The sequence below is a fragment of the Tachypleus tridentatus genome, chromosome 13 (genome assembly GCF_004210375.1).
Source record: "Tachypleus tridentatus isolate NWPU-2018 chromosome 13, ASM421037v1, whole genome shotgun sequence".
NCBI classification, from domain to species: domain Eukaryota; kingdom Metazoa; phylum Arthropoda; class Merostomata; order Xiphosura; family Limulidae; genus Tachypleus; species Tachypleus tridentatus.
In genome coordinates this window covers 260326168-260349615 of record NC_134837.1, presented here as the reverse complement: position 1 = coordinate 260349615, position 23448 = coordinate 260326168, and the positions used below count along the sequence as shown (strand labels likewise).

Below are 23448 nucleotides of genomic sequence, written 5' to 3'. Positions count from 1 at the left end.
GCTTTTTGTATCCACAGTTTGAATAGAATCTAAGCTTTTATCATAATACCTTTCCTGTTGCTAATTTTAGGATCATATTTTTTGACTGTTTTACAGTTTGAAATTCTGGTTCTGTTTGTTTTGCCAGCGAGAAAACCAGTAATGTAGGGACTTTATTCTTCATGTAAAGTCTGCCATGTGATAATTAGCCGAATCAAGTGACATGTCCACTTACATCCATATTTTGTTTGTTCAAGTTCAGTAGCCAGCCTTACATAGCTTTTTTATTTATCGGTAATTGTTTTCCTTATACTTGCTTACTCCTTTTACTGGGTTTACTAGGCTATGGGATGTATTCTAAAGCTTTAAACGTTTTAATTAGAATAATTAAGTAATGAAATCGATAGTTAATGATTTTGAAAACCGTTGTTGTACCAAATGATGATAAAATTATAGTAACTGCTAAAACTAGGTAGGGTCTGCTGAAGAAAGATAATGGCGAACAAAAACAAATATAGGTTTAGGCTCTGGATAGCAGAAAAGCAGCAAATGTACGGGAGATAGAGCGTCTATCAGATAGTTTTTCATTTGTAGCTTTCTGTGTGGAAGAAAATTCGGATGTTTGTATTGCTTTAACAACAACAACAAAAATAGTATCCGTGCCATTCCTACATAGAGAGTACTAGTGCACTCCTTGGATAAACCGTTTGATACAATAAAATGTTTAGTGTGTACTTCTTTTACAAGCTGGTAACCACGATCAGAATATACGAGTATTTCTTCTCGCATTAGTCCATCTAAACAGTTATTAAAAGGTAGGCCTAGCTGTTAATATAAGTTATTTAAATTTCTACATTCGTGACTTCGTGTACAGCGATAAGTAGTTAATTTATTAATACAATACAGTTTTTGTTACATTTACTGCACTTTTAAATCGGGCGTCTGTTTCGTTTTTTACATGGAAGATACAATCAAACAAACGATAGACTTCTACTAGTGGAGATGGTGTGTCAGAGACCAAGAATCGCGCCACTAGAATGCGTTTTTTACTCATACTGGGTTTCGCAGTTATTCTGAACGATGAGTAAATTTAATTCAAGTGAAAAGTTAAATAAAAATAAATAATATTGTACTTTCTATTCTCACTATAATACATATTTGTAAATAATTAATATGGCATACTGAGTAGCTTATGACGTTGATAGAAATTACACTTGACCAGATTTATCTGTAACAGTTCTTTGTGCAATTTAAATAATATAAATAGTGTCTTATTGTATCTCACCCGACCAAATAAGATTCAGCGAAAGGCCTTATCGGCACTGGTTAACGTATTGGCATACGTTTTTCTTAAAATTATGACTTTAGTCAGTGTTTATGAAAAATGGCCTTTTCTTAATCTTTTATGATAGGTTTGGCTTTTCTGGCGCTTTTGAATTATGTCATTTACGTTAAAAACAATAAAAAGTAAACAAATAAGACATAGGTTATTAAAAAGAAGAGATGAATTATCAGCTGGACCTGACTTCAGTGACTAAAATGTTTATATAGTTAGATGTATTTTTTATTTTTGTAAAGGGCTGGTCAATGAAAAGCAGTGTAGACAAAATTACATTTAAGGACGTTGTATTTCAACACATACTAATTTATATCTTGAAAGCTTATAATCTAAACATTTAGTTTTTAATGTTAGATTTTTATGAGGACTATCGGCCCTCGATTTGAAAATTATCGATTTCACAAGGCCCCACTATCCTGGGCTATTTCTTACGTTCGTGATTCCAAGAGGAATGTGTAAAATGAGGTAATAATGTGTCATATTCTGATATTAGGGCAAAATTTTAGAGTATATGTTGTATCTTTTGGGTAAACTAGTTCACAAGTTTAAATCTTATCAAATTACGTAAGGATATACAACATAGAAAAATTGTTTCTGTATCTTTCGTGATTAGTGTAAGCTCGAGTTAGAAGGAGGTCGTGAGACAATACACCCATGCGTTAACTGTAACTAAAATAATTATTGAAAAAACTTGCATGTCTGCCTTCAGTCACTGATTGCTCGTAGGTGGTAGTAGTGTAATGGAATAATAACAACTTTATGAATGATAAAATTACAGTAGTTAAACAGAGATTTCAGTTTTCTTTTGTTGTTGTGGTTATTATGAAATGCTCAGGGTTTTGTTTTCTAATTTTATTCAACACGTAGTGTTAAAATCAATGTCATACACGTCTACTCATGTTCCGCAGTACAGACGTTTTCGTCTCACACACGGAACAGGAAGTGAGAACATTGTTGGTTGTGTAGTAAACAACAGTGTCATACGTGCCCCTGTGAAATAAATAGTACGTGTAAGCACGAAGTTCTAACCTACGCGTGGTACAAAGCATCCATTCACTCATAATTAGTACAACGCCGTCAGATGGCAAAGTGCGAAATAATGTGAACCTTTACAATTTAGGAGCCACTCGCGCTCATTCAGTTAAACCAAACAAAAACTGAAAAAGTTATAAATGATCCATTGAAACAAGTTTAATGTTATCTATTAAAATTAACAAAAACTTATGAATAATTGTGTAAACTTTAGATGAAAAACAACGATGAAAAGCTGTAGGTTACTGTAGATAAAATTAAATACATATTAACTTACAAGGGGTTACAAAGCTCTTGTAACGAACTGGCCGAAAGCTATGTTATTACTCCATTAGTCAAGACAGGTCGATAACATCTGGTACGTTCTTGTAAGATAGAGAGGTGCGTACGTCATGTTACAAGCCCTACTGCCTGAACAACTAACAGTAAAGGCGGTCTCGGGTTAAAATAATCTCAAAGTTAACGGGTGGTTAAAAATTACCGTAACATTGCACTTTATGAAACTTTAACTTGTACTAATAATATTTTAAGACATTGTATTCTCCACAAAAGGGATGTTTTATCACAATAAGTGTCAGTTTCTCCAACATAGCTAAAAGAAAACAGCTCTAAAGTCGCCACTAAAATATTCATTCTTTAATACCAATTTGTTGGAGACATTACTTTGTAACTCGTACATATTACAGCTTTCAAGACTGTCATGATGTACACGACCGTTTAGTGTATATTATTAATATATTTTGTGAGTGCATATTTTATTATTGTTTACATTTGTTCATAAAAAGAGAGTTAGAATAAATTATTTTAAAGTAGATGTTACAACAGATTTAGTTATGAAGTCGATAAGAGTCGTACGTTGTGTTAATAACTCACTGATGTCGAGATTATAGAACCTCGGTGAAATTTATTGATCTAGAGGATATATAGCGAGCAGACGATTTAGTGGTAAACAGAGAAATAGTGAAATATGAGCGGGAAACACCAAACTGGCTGACAAAACAGATGATATAAAAGAGACGTTCGGACAGGGAAGGCTCGACGATTAATGTAAGCCGAACGGTTACTTTATATTAGAGTGAGACTAGCAGTGTTGGAAGAGATAATAATAATAGTTTGTTTCATCAGAGAGTTTTAGAGTAATTGCACCTGCATGTGTGGACTTTGACAAAAAGTAGACGTTTATTTAAAGTAGGCCTAAATACGAAAAAGGAGCAGACGATATCAGAAGTGTAGGATGCAATCATGGTAACTCGACGAAATGTAAGCGAACTATGCTTGGATAGGTTGACGAAAGTAATAGAGAAAAATAGTTCGACTTGTCAACTGAAATTCTAAAGCAGTTCAATAGAATTATGTGGGCTTTTGACAAGAAGAATCCCTGATGACGAAAAACCCACTTGTCGAGAAAATTATATATTTAAAAACGGCTGGTATGGGTAAAGAAAGCACCATGTAGAGGAGCGAACAACGTAGACATTCCCAGCAACAAATCAGCAACCCTCATATAATTCGCCACCATGAAGACAAACTTCATGTTCAACAACCACAACTATATACAAACAAAAGGCCTAAGCATGGGCAACCCATTGTCACCAGTTCTAGTCAATATTTTTATGACACAAGTTGAAACAAGCAATTAACACAGCATTACATCCACCACTATATTGGTACAGATATGTAGATGACACGATTGCGGGTTTCACATATACAGAACACACACTTAATTTTTTCAATCACCTTAACGCTATACATCCCAACATTAACTTCACATATGAACAGAAGAAAGCAATCAAGTATCATTTCTTAACCTCAAAATTACAAGAACCGATAAATAATTTAAAACAGGAATCCACTGAAAAATAACCCATATTGGACTATACATTCCTTGGGACTCAGCACATGAAACAAAACAAAAACTCAACATACTAAGAAACCAAATAAACACAGCCATAAAACTATGGTCACCAGATAAAATTAACGATGAATTAGACAAAATAAAACAATACTTCATCAACATCAACAAGTTTCCTTCACAAACCGTAGAAAACATTATACGCACACACCTAGACAAAAAGCAAAATGAATTGAGAAAAGTAAATATATCTCACGAATTAAATAATCACAAAACCATATACTGCTGCATATCATATATTCCTGACATCAGCAGACAAATAACCAACATTTGGCAAAAACTAATAACAAAATATGATACTACAGTTAATACCAAATTTATTCAAAAACCAGGCACAAAACTGAGGTCTGTACTATGTAAAAACTACACTGACAAACACCACACCAACATTATTTATAAAATACAATGTGATAACTGCCACGACTTCTATATTGGAGAAACCAGTAGAAAAATGGAAACCAGATTCAAAGAACATAAAGTCACCTTCACACGTTTTCGAACACTGCACACACGTTTTCGAACACTGCAAGTCAAATAAACACAACATAACCATAGAAAACACTCAAATACTAAATAAAGAAACAAACATAAACAAACGCAAAATTAAAGAAGCCTTACTTATAAAACTTAAACCCAAAATAAACCAACACAAAGGAACGTCTTTATACCTATATTAATATAATAAAATAAATAAAATTATATATTCAAACATCTAACACCGCCCTCTACATTCCGACACTCAGTTATACAACTCCCTTCAAACATATGGTCAGTTACCTCTTTTTTTCTTTATGAACCTGACGATGACCGAAAAAGATCTAAACATTGTTCGCTCCTCTACATAGTGCTTTCTCTATCCATACCATCCGTTTTTTACATATATAAGAAGACTTTATATAGTGTTTATGATATGTTTATAATCTATAGTGTAAATAATTTGTTGTACTTGCATTTAACTAGCTCTAAATATAGTGTTTATACGCTTATAGTAATCTTTACAGTAAAGAATTAGTTGTATATACAGTTAACTAGCTCTGAATATATGTTCATATTTTATTTTGAAAACAAATGAAGTGAGTGTCGTTCGTTTATTTTTTTCGAATTTACCACCTACAAATCACAGACACCTACTGTAGAAGAATCTTCAGCCCAATAACACAAAGCATAAATTTTAACTTGCTACGTATAATATAAAAAAAAAGTTTCCTAACGAAAACTAACCCAAATGGAAGCCACTTTTTTTTTTTTTTTTTTTTTTTTTTTTTTATACAAGGAATGAGAGAAATAGCAGTTTTGGTCGGATATCCGCCTCTTGATAAGTTTAGATCCGGTAAAATTCATGATAAACATCAGCCACAGATGTTACCCGTGATGGGTAAACCACAGACAAACAGTTGTGTAGGTATGTGTTTAACAACGAACAATATAAGATTCAAAAACAGCATTGTTGGAAAGCACTTAATAAGGGGGGTCTGATAAATATATAGATCAACAGTGTGTGTTGTCTTGGTCTTTGTACAATAAGTGTTGATTTTATACAATACACACTAAGTAAGGACAAACACTGGCCATCTGAACATCTTAGTTTATATGGTGTGTTGTTATAATGAAGTCTTAAAGTGAAAACAACAGTGACAAAGAAGAATAACGTTAGTATTATGAGCCTCGTTTTAAGCTTTGTATAATTTAAAGTTGAGGTTTTCATTTTGTTGAAATTAACTTATTATTGGATTTCTCATTGCTCGAGGTCACCGTAAAATGGTGGACAACGATTTGTAATTACATGATATTTATGATACATACTTATCGTTTAGTTAATAATCAATTCCCATCTAGGTTTATATGGAATTATGAAACCAGGTTACAGGTAACTAACTAAACATATCTGTTATGTATCTTTTGTCGTGGGACGAACTTTGAATTTAGGGTTCAAAAAAGTTTTTGTGATGTCCATTAGACTTTGAAGCAGTTAGCTTACTCGTTTTTCTGAGGCTTGTTATTATGGGTGTGTGAATATGGTTATTTGAAAGATAGTGAATTCGTGATGCGCTTAAAAACACCGTTATTAGTAGTCACGTGGTACGAGTCTCGTAAAGAACTCGTCATATGATACGCATGATGAAAGTTGGTGTTAGTAGGGAATTATGTGATATTACGCCACAGTGTTGTACCTTGAATGTGCAAAAAGGGTGTGGACTGTCTGGTGCGAATGAGTTGGATAAGTAAGTGTTAACTTGTTTAGCACACTTGTGCATATTGGAGTGATAGGATCGCATTTATTAGAGTCGATCGTACCGGCTGAGATAAGACAAACATAACAGTGTTGGTTTTTAGGTTATTAAACTGTATTAATAACAAATGATATGGCTCGAACAGAGTACGTAAATGGAGTGTATATTTTACCAACTTTATGCGAGATCAGAATTAACGTAAGCATTAAACTTTAAGATTTAACTTCACTCGGAAGTTAAATTCAGAAGAACAGGCCAACCAGCAAGCGGGAATGTTCCTTACTATATCAATAATAAAACAAAAACTGAGGTCATGGCTTCCGTACAACATATTGTAGTGAAAGTGCAGAATGTTCTTTGTTGTAGTCATAATAAAATAAAAACTGGGGTCACGGCTTTCTTGGAACACACTGTTGTGAAAACACAGCACGCTCCTTGTCATAGTAATAATAAAAATTCGGGACATGGCTTCTTTAGAACACGTTGTTGTGAAATTGCAGCACGTTCTTTGTTATAATAATAATAAAACAAAAACTGGGGTCACGGCTTCCTTGGAATACACTGTTGTGAAAGTGTAGCATGCTCTTTATCATAGTAATAATAAAAATTGGGGGCATGGCTCTTTTAGAACACATTGTTGTAAAAGCACAGCATGCTCCTTATCATAGTAATAATAAAATTTCTGAGCATGGCTTCTTTAGAACACATTGTTGTGAAAGTGCAGCATGCTCCTTATCATAGTAATAATAAAATTTCTGAGCATGGCTTCTTTAGAACACATTGTTGTGAAAGTGCAGCATGCTCCTTATCATAGTAATAATAAAATTTCTGAGCATGGCTTCTTTAGAACACATTGTTGTGAAAGTGCAGCATGCTCCTTATCATAGTAATAATAAAATTTCTGAGCATGGCTTCTTTAGAACACATTGTTGTGAAAGTGCAGCATGCTCCTTATCATAGTAGTAATAAAATTTCTGAGCATGGCTTCTTTAGAACACATTGTTGTGAAAGTGCAGCATTTTCTTTGTTATAGTAATAATAAAACAAAAACTGAGGTCATGGCTTTCTTGGAACACACTGTTGTGAAAGTGCAGCATGCTCCTTATCCTAGTAACAATAAAAATTGGGGGCATGGCTTCTTTAGAACACGCTGTTGTGAAAGTGCAGCATGTTCTTTGTTATTGTAATAATAAAAACTGGGGGCATGGCTTCTTTAGAACACGTTGTTGTGAAAGTGCAGCATGTTCTTTGTTATAGTAATAATAAACCAAAAACTGAGGGTATGGCTTCCCCTCGGTGTGAATTTCTGTACGTGGTGAAGGGACCTCCCAGTGAAGGTTCTGTTCCTTTAATTTACCTCCTTTGGAATCTAAACATCCACCCACGCGTTTGCCGTGTGTTGCGACCCGTGAAGGGGAGAAGAGGATCCTAACACACCACTTTGGCCTTGAATTCCTGCAGATAGGCGGCCTTGTGGTTGTCTCCTTGGGTTAGGGTCAACCAAGTACCAGTGTTGGATGTTCTCAACAGGTATTGTGGACATTATATCTGATGCTGTGTTTGGGCTTAGTGCTCACGAAACCCTGACGTTGCTGCAGTGTCCTTGTTTGACATTCTAGTGCATCCTCTCGTAGGGTGGGTGGGTGGGTTAAGTGGACACCAAAATATTCATTTTTTATTGTGGATTCTCCAAATAAAACTTAAATAAAATAGTAAAAAACAGTCCATAGGTAAACGACCACGTCTTGAAGATTCTGAGCAGTAATCTTACACATATATATCTATAACACCTGTTGTACGTCATTTTCTTATCCTGTAATCTCTTTCAGGCAAACCTTTAGGGCAAATGTCTCTTTTTTCATTCAGAAGGGAGTAGAGGGACTTGCTGGCCCTCCATAGTCAGTAAAGAAGCTTTGATCTGATGACATATTACATATTGATGGAAACATCCACATCTCAACACAGTGAACTCTTCTTGCATTCAAAGGCATTTGAGGATATACCTGATGAGGTTACACCTCATGGTACTTTGAATTCATCACGAGTAGTTATTGTTGAGAAGGGTTTGAAGTACATCCCCGAGTCAGAGATTCTTGCTAATTTCTCCACTCAAGTAGTTTCTGCAATGAGGCGTATCTCCACTCGCAAAGATGAAATTACGATGCCGACCAGTATTGTCATTCTGGCATTTACATCACTACGCTCATTTGCCACCATGAAGGCAGGTTATCTTAATTGGAAGGTACAGACATACATTCCAAACCCTTTCTAATGTTTCCAGTGTCAGCAGTTCGGTCACTCAAAGACGTAATGTTGTGGTTCCTTGACGTGTGCTCGTCGTGGTGGCAAGGACCATGATGCCTATGAGTGTGAAACGGACCCCCATTGCGTTAATTGCAATGGCTCTCGCCCGTCTTACTTTCATTCTTACAGAAAAGGAGATGCAGCATTTGAAAACGATTCATAACATTACTTATCCTGAGGATCGAAAGTTGCTGTCAACCACTTCATCCCAGACGTATGCTGTTGAACATCGTTCTACTGCTACAGTAGGAGTGCAGATGGATCTCTCTGTGCCTCCAAAAGAATTTTTCTCCAAACAAATGAAAAGTATTTTGACCTCCATGGTTAAAAACGTTGATGAATCAACTTCAACACTCATCTCTGTCCCTTACATACATTTCAACAAATCCCAAGATTCACTTCTTTTAGTTCTGGGTACGGGCATTTCCTCAGATCCATCTTTTTCTTCCGCCCCAAGTTGCAAAACGATCGTTCGTTCACGTCCTCAGTCACAAAAATCCTCTTTCAACAGCAAAGACCTGCTCAATCAACCCGGGACAGGATCCAAGGAGGTCGATAGACCTCCCTCGAATAAATACAATAAAGAAAAAAGACGTGGTCGTAAACAGAAGGGTTCTGCACCCAGTTTGCTTACACGTAAATAAAAATGGCCACTTTGATACAATGAAACTGTCGAGGTTTACATTATAATCTGGATGACATCAAAACACTGATTGCTTCCTACCATCCTGTATGTCTTTTCTTACAGGAAACATTTCTGAAACCTGCCAATACAATCACCTTTCGGCAGTTTTCTTTGTTCAGAAATGACAGGCTGTGTGATGGACGAGTGCATGGAGGGGTGGCACTGTTGGTTGATCAGCATTTGCCCACCCTGTCTTTGCCACTCGACACACACTTGGAGGCCATAGCCGCCTGTGTTTCCTTGGGTCATACCATCACAATTTGTTCTGTCTACCTGTTGCAGTGAGAGACCTATGATCAATCAGACCTTGATGCTCTCGTTGAACAAATGCTGTCTCCCTTTCTAATCCTTGGGGACTTTAATGGACATAATCCCCTCTGGGGAAGTGCTATCATTGATAGGAGGGGTCGCTCTGTAGAGCGTATGCTCTCTGATCACAACCTTTCTCTTTTTAGCACTGCTTCTTCTACTTATTTTCATGCATATAGTCAGTTGTTTACTACTATTGATCTCTCAGTTTGCTCCCCTTAACTATTCTCCCATTTTTCATGGAGGGTTGACAGTAATCCACGAAACAGTGATCATTTTTCTGTAATTTTGAGAGAAACTGGCCGTGGTTAATGCCACCCGACCCGCTTGCTTCAGTGGAAGCTGGATCATGCAAACTGGCCCTCCTTCTCTGCTTTCAAAGAACTTGATCCTGCCATTTTCTGTAAGCCATCAATAGACGACTGTGTGGCAGCAGTAATTAACTGTATAATACAAGCAGCTGCTCAATGTATCCCTAAAACCTCGATACGTTTTCCACGATATCTTCTTTTGTGATGGAATTCTATCTGCCACATAGCACGGAAGGTTCAAAACGGGCCTAGGATACTTTCTGTAGACATTCCACACTCTCAAACTGTATTGCTTTCCAGCATGCCCATGCACATGCTCAGTGGGTAAGATGTCAAAACCAGAAGGAATCTTGGATTAAGTTCACAACCAGCATATCTTCTTTTACCAGTTCAAAAGTCATATGTGACAAGATTCGAAAGGTCAGTGGGCAAAATATTTCTGTTCCCCTCTCAATCTTGCTCTCTGATGGCCAGGAAGTACCTGATACCTAGAGCATCACTGATACTGTAGGTGAAAGCTTTTGCTAGGTATCTAGCACTTCTGCTTCTTCCTCCACCTTCTTAGCCATCAAGACTCGGGAAGAGTGATTGCCTCTTTCCTTTTGAGCTGATTGTCTCTATGACTATAATCGTCCCTTTACACTGATGGAACTCAAACTGGTCCCTCATCAGTCTGGCAGTTCATTGGTTGGACCTTTGATGCACACGATGAAATGCTACGCCATCTATTTCCTGCTTTTCTTGCTATTCTTCTGATTGTTTTTAACTGGATCTGGCAGGAGAATGTTTTTCCTGATTCCTGGTGCCTGGCTTTGTTGTACCTTTCTTTAAGCATGGGAAGGATCCCAAAATTCCTTAAAACTACCGTTCAGTTGCTTTGATAAGCTGCTCTGTCAGACCTTAGAGAGGATGGTTAATGCTCGTCTTGTAAGGTTCCACAAATCAAACAACCTCCTCTCGCCCACCCACTGTGGGCTCCAATGACAGCACTTCACCATGGACCACCTGATTAAACTTGAAACGCCAATCAGAGAAGCTTTGCTCAAACGACAACATCTTTTATCAATATTATTTGACATTGAAAAGGCTTATGACACAACATGGAGGTATGGCATTTTGCGAGACCTCCATATATATGGCTTATGTAGCCATTTGTCCATTTTTATTAAAGTTTTTAATGGACAGGAAATTGCAAGTTCATGTGGGTCCAACACTTTCCCGTTCTTTTCTACAGGAACTTGCTGTCCCGTTTTGAGTGTCACACGTTTTAGGATAAAGATTAATGCCATCACTGAACAACTCCCTCTTGCTTTTGCAAATTGGGTATATGTTGACGACTTTCACATCTCGTGTCAGTCGTCGAACATGAGGTATATTGAGCGGCAGCTACAAACTGCTCTCAGTTGTTTACTAAAGTAGAACACAGCAAACGGTTTTAACTTCTCTCTCTCTAAAACTGTTTGTGTGCACTTTTGCCCTGATCCTGAACTCCATATCAGTGAAGTTGTGTTACCTGTTATCCTTGAGACAAAGTGTTTGGGGCTTATCATTGACCATAAGCTGACCTGTATACCACAGAACAAGCAGCTGCAGGTCAAATGTACAAAGCACTGAACATCCTCCGTGTCCTGTCTTCCACCACTTGGGGAGCTGATCGATGTTCTGTGCTAAAGATATATCGTGCTCTTATTTGATCGAAACTAGACAGTAGATCACTGGTCTATGGCTCTGCCAGACTGTCAGCCTTAAAGATGCTGGACCCTATTCATCATCAAGGACTTTGACTCTGTACTGGGGCTTTCCACACTTTCCCAGTTCAGAGCTTATACGTAGTCTCATAAACCTTCTTTGCATCTCTGCTGTTTGCAACTGTCTTTACTATATGCTTCGAAACTTCGTTCCTTACCAAAGCACCCCACATGGGGTTGTGTTTTCCTTCCTCAGTGGGCCACACTTTTTCAGAACAGATGATCTGCCATTGCTCCTTTTGGCCTTCATATCCAGGTGCAGTTGGATGTACTGGGTCTGTCCTTGGATAACAACGCAGTATTTACTGATCAGTCCATCTCACCATGGTTTCTTACAGTCCCCAAATGTGACCTATCTTTAAATCATCTGATAAAAGCAGACACTCTGGATTGGAAATACTGTCTGTTATTTGCTGAACATCTTTTGAACCATCCGTCCATTCCTATTTATACAGATATTTCGAAATCAGATGACTGTGTGGGCTCTGCCATGGTTTGTTGTGGTTCGGTGGTTGTGTGCAGAATCTCTTCTACAGCTCCTGTGCTCACTGCTGAACTGTACACCATTTTTCTGTTCTTGGATCACGTAGAAGCTAAGCAGTACTCAAACTGCACTATTTATACTGACTCACATAGTTCTCTAGTGGCTCTGGAATTGCTTGACGTTAGTTCACACCCTGTTTTCGCCGATATTCAAAACCAACTGGCCCATTTCTCTTTAACATTTACTTCTATTCAGTTTTTCTGGATGCTGGACCACGTTGGTATTCGCGGGAACGAGATCGCCGACACCGCAGCTAAATCTATCTGCTCTGACATTATTACTGCTGTGCCTGTTCCATACATGGTCCTGTATTGAAGGCTTGGCTCCGTACCAGCTGGCAGTCGACGTAGAGTGAGCAACGTGAAAACAAGCTTTTCCAAATAAAACCTTCTATTGGACTTTGGCCGTCTTGCTTCCGTAAGGATCGGAAAGAAGTTGTTCTAACTAGACTACACATTGTTCACAATTTTTTGACTCATCGTTTTCTTTTATCTGGAACTGATGCACCAGTGTGTAGTCTTTGTAACGCTCAGATCACAATAAGCCACATTTTACTGTCTTGTCCACGTTACGACTCTCAACGACGGCACCATTTTGAACATGTTATGTCCCAATGTTTATGCATAACGTTAGACAGCGTTATTGGTGATGGTGACACTGTCCACCTTGGTAATGTTTTTAGTTTTTAAAGGCTATCAATGTTTTTAATGCCATTGAAGTTTTTTAATTTATACATTACACCTTTTTTAATGTGATTTTCTTTTAAGAATCAAAGTTCATCTAGTTCGATTTGAAATTAGAAACTGGCTCTAATTAAATACTGGAAACCAAGACTGGAAAGGCCAACTTCAGGTGACTAACGGTGGTTTTTATACTTACCTGTTAGTCTTCCTGTTGTGTTATGATAGTTACATTATGCTACAGAAAATCATTTACAACTTCTATTACTGTAGTTTTCTCTTAACGTTGTAGACTAGATGTAAACATTGGTTTTATGTTGTTTATGTTTTTAAACTTTGTTTTGTTTTATCTTAATTTCCTTTTATGAATTTTACTAAATTTACTTTAATATTAACTTTTAACTGGATGTTTGGGGCAGATAGCCTGGCTGCTTTGTGCCATAAAACACCAAATCAACCAATCATCCAACCGAGATGGCTTCTTTAGAACACATTGTTCTGAAAGTGTAGAATGTTCCTTGTTATAATAATAATGGAACAAAAACTGGGGGCACGTCTTCCTTATAACACATTGTTGCGAATGTTCCATATCGTATTAATAATAAAAGCTGGGGGTATAGTTTTTTTTTACAACACACTGACAAATTGAACATGTATTTTTTCAATTGAAGGATTTTCAGTTCGATTATATACATTAATGTTAAGCCCACTATACACTAAGCATATTTCCAAAACCTTGTTGTAGAAATATTTTATTGGTAACAGATTATGTTGTTATGTTCGTAGATTTTTAGTATTTTTTTATTTTAAGCACGATTCCAAAACTGGTCACACGGATCTGAACTTTTTACCTCTGACCAATCAGACAAGAACACCAGATCATGTGACCAAAGCATAGCTCTTGTCACATAATAGGTACTACAAATAGTGAGAAATTTTTTAGAATCATTTATAAGAATGTGCTAGAAATGTCTGAAACTTTTTATAACTTTATTTCTGATAAGTGTAATATATGTTGTAAAGAATATTCTTATTACATCGCAGATGTCGTAGTTACTACGTAATAACGCGACATCTGGTGGAAACAGTTAGTTTAACAACAATTGTAGGATTGAACAAACTTCCAATTAACTTTTAATTTTCAAGCACTTTCATTAGTGGAAACGGCTCGGCATTGTCAGGTGGTTACAGCACTTGACATCGCAATCTGAGGGTCGCGGCTGCGAATTCCAGTACCACCAAACATGCTTACTCTTTCAGCTGTGGGGGCGTTATAAGCCACAATCAATCCCATTATTCGTTAGTAAAAGAGTATCCTGTGAGTTGGCGGTGGGTGGTGATGATTAATTGCCTTTCTTTTAGTCTTACACTGCTAAATTAGGGACAGCTAGCGCAATCAGCCCTCGAGTAGCTTTGCGTGACATTCAAAAGAAACCAACCCATTAAAGAAAAAGTTATTTGCAGAGATAGTAAATTGGCAGGCATTATTATTTGGTTGCATTCGTGATATATAAATCCCACACGAGTACTTAAGGGTTAAGTTTAAAATACACACAGCATTTTGTAAACTAAACATAAAGGTTCTGGCGCGTGGTGCTGTTTTCACGTTAATCGATGTTTGCAGTAGGTTTTTAGATGAACGTGTGATTCTCCAACGTCCTTATTTGGTTTATTTATATATATTTTGTTATACACAAAATTAAACATTTAAGACAATTAGCTAATGCAATTAGTTGTTGCTTCACGTGCAAGCTGTATTATCGCGGGGCAAAATTCCTAACAGTCATTTCAAAACAATATTCTAATAGAGAAATTGTCAAACGGAGTATATATTACATTTTGAAAATAACAATGACAGCATTTGGAACAATAACGGGCTTCAAAACCACACTCCAAGTTAATAGTGGGTAATGTCTTCATCTGCAAATTGAACGTTATCGTAACTAAAGAGAACCCTCCAACCTGAAGACATTTGAATGAAGCCAGGCATATCTCTTGGTTTTGTTATTTTTTTTAAATTGATTAAGACTTATAAACTTTCGAACAAACTTCAAAATCAACTTGGTAGCAGATGTCTGTGGGAAGAGGGGGGTCTGCCACAATGTGACACTGAGATTGTTCTCACTGTTCTTCTCAGAACTTGTTTGGAAGGAAATCGCAGTGTCAAATAATAATAATAATGATTACCATCAGGATGAACACGTTTGACGGTGGAGGAGGCAGTTCCAAAGACAAACAGGACCTGATGCACACGTTGTTTTTATAAAGTAGAAATGACCACGTTATTTCAAGCTTGGGTTACAAGCTTAACTTACTTCACGTAGAGAAGGCGAGAAAGAAAAAAAATAAATTATTGATTACTTAAAGAAATAAGCCACCCTATTGGCACGGCGGTATGTCTGCGGACTCACTTTGTTGTTATTCTACCTGCTAAAAACCGGGTTTTAATACGCGTGGTGGACAGAACACAGATAGCCCATTGTGTCGTTTTGTCCTTAGTTTGAAAACAAGCAAACAAACAGAGAAATAAAGGGCAATACAAATTAAATATTTGTATATCCTCCAGTAAACTATAATTTTATTTTCAATTAGTCCACAAATTATTTGCCATATAAAAACAATTCTGTGGTAAATCCACTACATAAGAATACCATCGTGTCTTCACCGATAAGGAATCTTCCACAAGCATGTTATGATGTATCACTACGCCTGGCTAGTTGACAGAACTTACTAAACAGGTTTTTTTTTTTTTTTTGTGTATGTTTATCGTTTGTTGAACTAATTTCGATCGTTTGTTGATTTTGATTTGTTCTACCATTTGCTAATTTATAAATTTAACTTTTTAAATCTTCACATGACCTACTTTCTCGGGTAGCTTCACACAAAGCGTACATAGGTTTGTAGAAAACCTCTTAACTTTGGCCCCAATTTCAACAGCTGACGTTAATTATGCAAACAGAATGATTTAGAGTTCGTTGCTGTTCGAGGTGTAAACAGGTTTAAGACATACTGGGTTTTTAACAAGTATAATTCTTACTTTGGTGATAGAGTCAATTAATGTGTAGGGTTGACGTTAGCATAAATAATCAGATAAATAATCACTAGTGAAATAATTTTTTGTTATTTTTAAATTGAAAAGAAGGAACTTAGGTTTCTCTGCGTGTGGTTTTAAAGTGGTATCCACTGAACTTACGAGCCACATAAAACAGATATTAGAAACTAAACATTGTACAGAAATAAATCTGTTATCCCATAAGCAATGTTTGATGGTGTACAGCAGATTTAATTTAATTCTAGAAAATCCTCGTACGTTTAGGGACGTTAAGGGACGTTTTTCTAAACTTTAGACGAGTTAATTATCTGTTGGACTTTGTTATAGGGTCTTTAATACGATACGACTCGCATACTCGCGTACGTTTGCATACGAAGTGCAAACGCAAACACATCCAATATTGAAGTTAACCCTGGTTTATTATGAACTCCACACAGAACGACATACCTTTTATTTTCAATGTGGCATGTCCTGGCGGTCCAGGAGCTCGACTTGCAGGTTCGAATTCCTGTTGCTGAACACGCTCGTCCTTTGAGCTGTGGCGATATTGTAATGTTATTCTCAATTCTTTCCTTTATTGGTAAAATAAATGGTGGTGGTGACTAGCTGCCTTCCCTCTATCACAACTAAGTTAAGGACGACTAGTGCAGATAAGTCTCGTGTAGCTTTGCTCGAAACTTTAATAGGGAAAACCAATTTGCTAATCGGTATATTAAACCGAGTATTCTGAAAAGGAGGAAAAAAACATAGATACCCAAAATGATTCAGTGTATGGATTCCAGCAGTTTATCATGTAAGGGCAGTAAATATGAGAATATGTAGACATTAAGTAAATGTAGTATATACCTAAACAGTGCATATCATATTGTTTAATATGAAACCATATCTTAGGCGATGGCACCTCAGCTCAGATTTAATAATTAATTAAATTCTTTTAATTCTTTTAAAAGATATTACAGCACATTTAGCTTTATCGATTTTTAATTTATTTTTAAAAATTAAATCGGGAGGTTGGCACAGTGCAGATGGACCATTGTGCAGCTTTGTGCTTAACAACAAACCAACAATCAGTTGTTCGGGAGCGCGTTATAAGTTAACAATCAATTTCGTTAATCGGTTTAAAGCCAGAAAAAACAAACATTTGGAGCGGTGGCAACTGATTTGTGTGGATGTTTATGCTTGAACCCTGTAAGTCTTAAAACTGGCCATTTAACTTACATACCATAAGGTAGAGTTTAATTTAAGTATTCCAAGGTTATCTATCAAATAATTATTTTTTTATTCAACTAAGTATAGAAAAAAAATGTATGTTAAACCATAATCATAGAAAAATCAGTACCTTGCATTGACTTAATATCATTATAAAAGATTAGACCACTCGGTTCGAGTGAAATACTATTAATTAAGCCAGGAATTTGTTTAGAAAATGAAGTGTTCAAAAGATAACACGTTTATTTTCAGGGAAGATAAACAAACATGTAAGCAATTTAAATTAATTTTAGTTATAATTAAATAGGTTGCTTACAAGTTCACTTTCCTTGGATAACTTGTATAACTTTGTGAATATAACTGAATAACTAAGTTTTAAGCAAAAGGAATTCAAATATGGCACCAGATAGAAGTTTGCATTTTGAGCTGGAGGTCAAATGGTCCAAGGTTTGAATTGCATACCAAGTTGTGCTTTCTATCGAATAGATGCTAGTCAGTTGTTCTGAAGCAGGGTTTATATGATAGCTTTATAGTTCTTGTTTCGTGTATATTGTTTTCACATTTAAAATTATTTTACCAGTTGTCAGTTTGTGTGACAAAATACAGTAAATCACGTTTCATATAGTGGACAAGTTTATATCGTTAATACCGTTTCTAACATGAAAAGGTTTTCTGGAGTGGTCCTTGAACCAAGAACCGCTGGCTTACAGGTCTTCCAACTGGATGCCTTCTTTCTGGTCAATAGTTCAACAGTAGAAATGTCTGTCTATCCAAGGGAACGCTGGCCTGCGTAGCTCATGTGCACATAGTGAGCTGCTCAGATTGAAAATTCCAGTTCTGTGATTGTATATTCTGTGGGATTACTTTTCTTCAATTTCCACGGAACGAAAATAAGCCCGTATGGTTGTTTGAATTTGGTTCTAGAAAATAATCAAACAGAGAATAACTATAGATTCCGAAACAAGAAAAACAAATCATCAAATTTATTTAGTTTTCAATATACCACTTCCGTGTGGACAGTGTGTGATATTGTTTATTAGGCTTAGGTACACATTAACTCTGGTATTACACTGAAGCTCTCCCTGCAAAAAACTTGTATGTTAAAGCTGCAATAAGAACAACAACCGTATAGTAATGCAAGCAACAAGAAAAACTACCGTATAGTCATGCAATTCTATAATTATTACCGTATTAATCAGATAATAGTGTTTGTGTTTCCTTTGTTTTGTCTCAATTATCTGTTACCCATTCTTTGTTACACGTCTTTCCATTCTTTTGTCTGTTATCCATTTTCCATCTTTTTATCTGACTAATAGACTGTCTGTTACCCATATTTTCATCCTTTTATCTGACTAATTGTCTGTTACCAATTCTCTGTTAACCAACTTACCATCCTTTTGCATGACTATTGGTCTGTATGTTAACCATCTTTTCATTTCCTTAGTCTGACTAATGGTCTGTTACCCATTTCTCAATTCTTTCATCTGACTAACTTTTCAGCGTCTTTTCATTCACTCGCCTCAATAACAGTCTGTCTGTTACCCATCTTTTCATTCTTTAGTCTGACTGACAGTCTGTATATTACTCATCTTTCTATTTTTTGTTGTCAAACTAACAGTCTCTGTTACCCATCTGACCATTCTTTTATCTTACTAACAGCTTGTCTGTTACCCATTCTTTGTTACCCATCTTTCTAGCTGACAAACAAACTGTACCTTACCCATTTTCCGTTAACCATTTTTCCATTCTTTTGTCTCACTAACAGTTTGTCTCTTCACCATTTTTTCGATACCTGAAAAACAAAAGAATTAAAAGAAATTGTTGCATTAAAGTTTTATTCAGTGTAACCACAGGTATTTAAAAAATTTTTAAAGACAAGAAGGGCCCTCTTGGTCTATTTCGGCTATTCTAGCCTTTAAGCCAAACAAAAATTATTAAATAAAAAAAATTGTCAGCCCTTATTCATACATCTATCAAGTTTGTTTTTTTTAATTACTCAAATTTACTGCCTCCATGACATCAGCAGGCAACTCATTCAATATGCCAACCACCCTATTTAAAAGATAAAACTGTCTTAGGTAAAGACAGTTACTACCTTGCCTAAATCTAGATTTGTGGCTCCTAGTTCTATAATTCACGCTGTTAACTATGAAAAATGTTAATGCAACAATGTTATCAATTTCTTCAACAATCGTAAAAAATTCAATCAGATATCTTTTTTTTTTTAAGAGAAAACAATGAGGATTTTAACCTCTCCTCATATGACAACCCCTCCATCCCAAAAACCATTTGGGTAACTCTCCTCTGAATCCTTTCTAACAATTCAATGTCTTTCTCGAAGTGAGGAGCCAAAGACTGAACACGATACTCCAAATATATACAATGAAATTATAACATCTTTAGACTTGTATTTAATATTCCTTAAAATTGATACAACCTAAAATTCTATTTTTCCTATCACTGGCAACTTAGATGGCTCAAGTGACTGATCAACCATAACAACAAGATCCTTTTCTTTTGATGATGCTGTTAAAGTTATTCCCTTCCATATTATACTTATAATTTAAATTATAACCCACATACATTGTATTGCATTTATCATAATTAAAGCTTATCTATCATTTATTTGGCTAACTTACTAAATTATTTAAATCCTTCTATAAATCAGCAGCATTCTCTTCGCAGACAGCAACATCAAAGACCTTAATACCATCAGCAGTCCAAGTAATTTATTGACCATTTCTTTATCTATGTCACTGTTGTAAATCAAAACGAGCAGATGTTCCAGCATTGAACCCTAAGATACACCACTTGTGACATTAATTCAGTTTGACTGAACTCCATTTATAACAACCCACTTCATTCTTCCATTCTTCTCTTCAATTAGTTAACTTATCTCCCACACATGTAAAGATAATTGTTTGACAAACCTTTTGTGTAGCACTTTTACAGTGACTTAATGCAAATCCGTCGTCACCAGTGGCGACTAATGGTTGTGGATAGATGAAACCACAAGTTGAAACAAAGTTAATCGACTAGGCCTACTAAACCTCAGATACATAGGGTTGTACTGGGATAAGTGTAGCAGCTAAACAAGTCCAGTGTCACATGAAGATGGTGAGATGATAAATTTAACGTAGGATTGATGCATATAAGAAAATATTTGTATAACATGTTGAAGTCGACTCGAGTACTTGAAAACCCGAATATTAGTCGAATTTTGAATTATCCGACCCGAATTCCCTTTTACTTGTCGTGTATTAGTTGTTAGTTTTAGAATCCATAAAATCCCGGGTTTGATTCCCCGCGGTGGAGGGAAAGGAAGCAGCTCAAAGTGGCTTTACGCTGGAACAAATACTGAATTATAGAACCATGATTTCATCCTTTTGTGTTCTAATAGAGGATATATAAGTGTAGAGATCTGAGGAGACAAAACATAAATGTGCTCCGCTAATACCAGTAAATGTGACAAATTTAATGCAAGTTTCATGTGTTCCTGGATCACCATTACGACACCTAACAACGTGTCAAAGTAGTCGGAAACGAGTGTGAGATGAAAAAGATTAAACTTTGCGCTAAAAATAATATAAACATGTATTTTATAAAAGGTTTACGATTATAGTCAGGAAGATTCAGAAAAGCGAAACACGCATTGAAAATGAGAAAATAGAGTTTTACGAATAGGGGAAGCTAAATTCGAAAATTGTTCCAGATTCAGTTTGATAACAGCAGTTTCTCACCCTGTTTCTTTAAACTCTCCAGTCGTGTGAATGAATTTATATTGGGTCAATATGTTTTCCTGTCCCAACCAACCTTGGTTTTCCTGCTCGAGGGGCGGGCGACCTTGCTCTTTCGTCGACATTTTTTTTTTATTAATATATTTCTGATGTTCCGTGTTACCAGTTGTTGGGGTAGCATGTGTTTAGAATATGTGTAGAATTTCTCGCAATCTATCCGTCCATTTATCAACGCTACCAGCACATATTTTGTCTTCTCTGTCGTAAATCACGTCAACATACTATGAACAGTTGTGTATGAAAAACAGCTAGTTGACAATATTTTGACTTTAGGTCGTGAAAATATAAACTCGCATGAGACTCAAATTCAACCATTTTTAAACTCTAATTTAATTCTGTTTATCAAATTGTTTTTATACCATACACCACCTGTGGACTCGCATACTGCACCATGTTTAGTTATCTTTTGTTTCGGTTGTTTTTATACCATCCACCACCTGTGGACTCGCATACTGCATCATGTTTAGTTATCTTTTGTTTCGGTTGTTTTTATACCATCCACCACCTGTGTGACTCGCATACTGCATCATGTTTAGTTATATTTTTTTCGATTGTTTTCATACCATCCACTACTTATGTGACTCGCATACTGCACCATGTTTAGTTATCTTTTGTTTTGGTTGTTTTTATACCATTTACTACTCATGTGACTCGCATACTGCACCATGTTTAGTTATCTTTTGTTTTGGTTGTTTTTATACCATTTACTACTCATGTGACTCGCACACTGCACCATGTTTAGTTATCTTTTGTTTCGGTTGTTTTTATACCATCCACCACCTGTGTGACTCGCATACTGCATCATGTTTAGTTATATTTTGTTTCGGTTGTTTTTATACCATCCACTACTCATGTGACTCGCTTAGTGCACCATGTTTAGTTATCTTTTGTTTCGGCCTTCAGGGGTTAGTGTGGGGAGCCCCTATGTTATATATAGAATGGGACGCAACACCAGTAATTGTGAAGATAAACCCCAATGTTTTGTTTGTTTCACTCGTATATGGTTAGAGATCCTGTAGCCAAAAAGAAAATAAGACAATCGTTCCAGAAGCAGTTGGTGTATACTTCTAGGGTTGAGAATTTTGGAGGGAATATATTTGTTGTGAAGGGTGAAATAACATCTTCTAATTTACGTAAGTGAGCGATCATGGAAAGCTTTGAGAGATTTACGTGTGATTTTTATAGAAAAATCCGGTTATGGGACAGTGATAAAATGAATGAAAATACCTTGAAGACTGCAGATTGAGACAAGGACTCTTGCGCTAATATCACATTGTTTTATTCTCCAAGGAACAAAGTATATTCACCTTGACAGTTCAAAAACATGGTTTCTGCCGTACTCTGACAAAATTGCAATAGCTTTTGTGTTTGTCCCACTATTGGAATGGTGCAGGTATACATATGTTTCTGTGTAACCTTATCTTTCTTACGTTTCGTTCTGGCAGGGGAGTCTAGGGTAACGAACTCATTTCGGTATAGTTGGTGATACTACACTGAATGTGGAACATCATGCCTACAGTGTATCTGATCATTACTTTGCGGCATGATACTGGAAAACTTTTCTATTCGTTCGAGACATCTGTTTAAAAAAAAAAAGCTGGCACGGAAGAATGGTTACACAAGATGACAGAACAGATAGAACGTTAACAACAAGCAAAACTAGAGGGTGTTGGCACATAACGAGGGTGGGACTGACCTTCAAGAGTTTCTAATTAGCAAAATACCCTAGTCACCCTTTATTAAAACTTGCTAGCGACCTCTATTCGGTCCTTCGTAAGGAGCGAATTCAGGTCAGCTGTTCTTTGTCGTACCCCTTTGAGCACAGAGTTCAAATAGTGCTGTAAACAGAAAAATGGTTATAAGAAAGATTTATATGTGAAAGTATTCCTTCCAGAATTTGTGAAAGTTTCTTTAAAATATTGATTGTCATTATTATATTTTAGTATTTGACTAATGAGATCAAATAACCATATTTTCATCCAATGGGCCCTGGCATGGCCAAGTGGTTAGGGCTTTCGACACATAATCTGAGGGTCGCGGGTTCGAATTCCTGTCATACCAAATATGCTCGCCCTTTCAGCCATGGGGCTTTATAATCTGACGGTAATCCACTATTCGTTGGTGAAAGGTTAGCCCAAGATGTGGCGGTGGGTGGTGATGACTTGCTACCTTCTCTCTAGTCTTACACTGCTAAGTTAGGGACGGTTAGTGCAGGTAGCTCTCGTGTACCTTTGTGTGAAATAAAAACAAAGTGTTAACAATGTTTCCAACTTCTCACTGACCAACAAACAGTCTATCTGCTCCCTATACTTCGTT

At 36.3% G+C, this 23448-nt stretch overlaps 1 protein-coding gene across 3 annotated transcripts in view; it reads left to right on the top strand.

Moving 5' to 3' along the window:
• LOC143238480 (cerebellar degeneration-related protein 2-like) overlaps window positions 1-23448 on the top strand; it is a 73785-nt gene that overhangs the window by 5301 nt on the left and 45036 nt on the right. The gene's annotated exons all lie outside the window — the stretch shown is intronic.